General features: G+C 27.1%; 1 non-coding gene across 1 annotated transcript; it reads right to left on the bottom strand.

Annotated features, from left to right (window-relative positions):
• Nucleotides 1-1,828: 1,828 nt before the first annotated feature.
• On the bottom strand, nucleotides 1,829-1,937 carry LOC142538139 (small nucleolar RNA R71). The gene has a single exon (XR_012818678.1). It is a non-coding gene; the product is annotated as a small nucleolar RNA R71 (small nucleolar RNA).
• Between the last annotated feature and the right edge of the window lie 360 nt (nucleotides 1,938-2,297).

Below are 2,297 nucleotides of genomic sequence, written 5' to 3'. Positions count from 1 at the left end.
TGTTTATGGCAAATGTTTTTAGACGAATGATGAAACTTTAAATTAATAATTTATTATATGTTAAAACCTATATTTTAAAATTTAAGTTTCATTAAAATTATAAAATTATGTTATTTTAGTATTGTTTGTTTATATTTAAGTGTCTTACTAAATATGTTTTATTTTCAGGTTTTCTACGTGTTGGTAAAATAATGATAACTCAAGCTACAAAATTCAAATGGAGGTGATTCAAATATGTTTGGAATCCTTGAGAATTTATCTACAACTTTGCAGAAGACATGATTGCCTAAAAAGTTCATGAAGATGATCAAATTGTGCAAATATCAAAAGGATGACAGATTTACTTTTACTATGACCAGCTTATAGTAAAAAAATCATAAATAATTCAATATTTAACCAAATGAGGTGAACCAAGTGGCCAAATTCATCTACAGACAATTCCCTAAATGTTTTTTATTTTGAGCCAAGTCAAATTCGGTGCTTAAAGTCGTGGAACATAGCATTGAAAGAAGGGCCATGGAATATATATATATATATATATTTATATAATTATATCATATATTTAATTTAGACGATAGCGTGGCTCTGCCGGTTGTTCTAAATGCAATATTATGATTTAATACTAACATCTAACAATCTAACATTTATTTTATCGCAACTAACTTTTATTTTTCGCATCTAACTTTTACTTTACTGCAACTAACTTTTACTTTATCGCAACTAACTTTTATTTTTTTGCATTTAACTTTTACTTTCCCGCAACTAACTTTTACTTTATCGCAACTAACTTATTAAATGCTATATTTCATTTTGGCAATAGCATGGCTCTGCCGGTTGTTCTAAATAAAATATAATGATTTAATTTAACATTTACTTTATGCAATTATATATTTATATAGTTATATATATAATCATAGGTACCATATATAAAATATCGGTTAATTCGGTAGTTTCTATAGTGGGAACTATATTATATTATATGTGTGTTTAATTATTTAATTTTTCTTGGAACCATTATTTATGGTGGTTTCCTTTGTTTTACTTTTAGTTAAACAATATTACATAAACCAAGAATAAATCCTTGAGCCTTGACAAAATTTATAATCTGTAAACTTCATTCTTGAATTTAGTAATTTATTAATTAATAAATTTAAACTAAAAATAACATCTATGTGGATCGATCTCGTACTCACGAAATATATTACTTGCAGACAACCTACACTTGGGTGAATTATAATTTAAGTAGTAGCAAGTTTTTGGCGCCGTTGCCGGGGAGGTATAAATTAAGTTTATATTTGTTATTTATGTTTTATTTATAAGTATTGTGTTGTTTTTACTTGTACGAGTATTTGGAGTCGAAAAAAAAGTGGTAGACTTATTCGAGTATCTGAAAATAATTTAAACATGGATGATAATTCAAATAATCAAGATAATAATAATAATAACAATAATAATAATCAAGAACATGATCAATTAAGAACACTTAGGCACCATATGAATCCTATTAGAACTAGTGCCCCATCTTGTTTAGTTTTTCCTCCTGATGCATCTACTTTCAACTTTAAACCTCAAATTATTCAACTTTTACCAAATTTTCATGGCGTAGATTCTGAAAATCCATATTTACATCTAAGAGAATTTAATGAAGTTTGTAACACTTATAATGATCAAAATTGTAGCATGGATATAGTTCGATTAAAGCTTTTCCCTTTTTCTTTAAAAGATAAAGTTAAAACATGGCTACAAAATTTAAGATCAAGTTAAATAAGATCATGGGAAGAAATGCAACAACAATTTCTCAAAAAGTTTTTCCCTTCCCATAGAACAAACTCTTTCAAAAGACATATTACAACTTTTTCTCAAAAACAAGGAGAAACATTTTATCAATGTTGGGATAGATATAAAGAATTACTTAATACATGCCCACATCATGGTTTTGAAACATGGAGAATAGTTTCTCACTTTTATGAAGGTCTTATACCTAAAGATAGGCAAATTATAGAATTCATGTGTAATGGAACTTTTGAAAATAAAAACCCAAATGAAGCTATGGAGTATTTGGATTCATTAGCAGAAAATGCTCAAAATTGGGATATATAGGCACAATAGAACCACCAACAACTAAAATCAATAATTCAACAAATGGGGGTGGTATCTATAATCTTAAAGACGATACAGTTATTCAAGCTAAACTTGCATCTTTAGCAAGAAAAATTGAGTCATTAGAAATGAAAAAGGGTGGTCAATTAAAAAGTATTCAAGAAATTGTTTGTCATATATGTGATACACATGATCAT

The sequence above is a fragment of the Primulina tabacum genome, chromosome 2 (assembly GCF_025594145.1).
Source record: "Primulina tabacum isolate GXHZ01 chromosome 2, ASM2559414v2, whole genome shotgun sequence".
In the NCBI taxonomy this organism is placed as follows: Eukaryota; Viridiplantae; Streptophyta; class Magnoliopsida; order Lamiales; family Gesneriaceae; genus Primulina; species Primulina tabacum.
The sequence above is the reverse complement of the archived record's forward strand: the minus strand, read 5'-3'. Positions and strand labels throughout refer to the sequence as shown.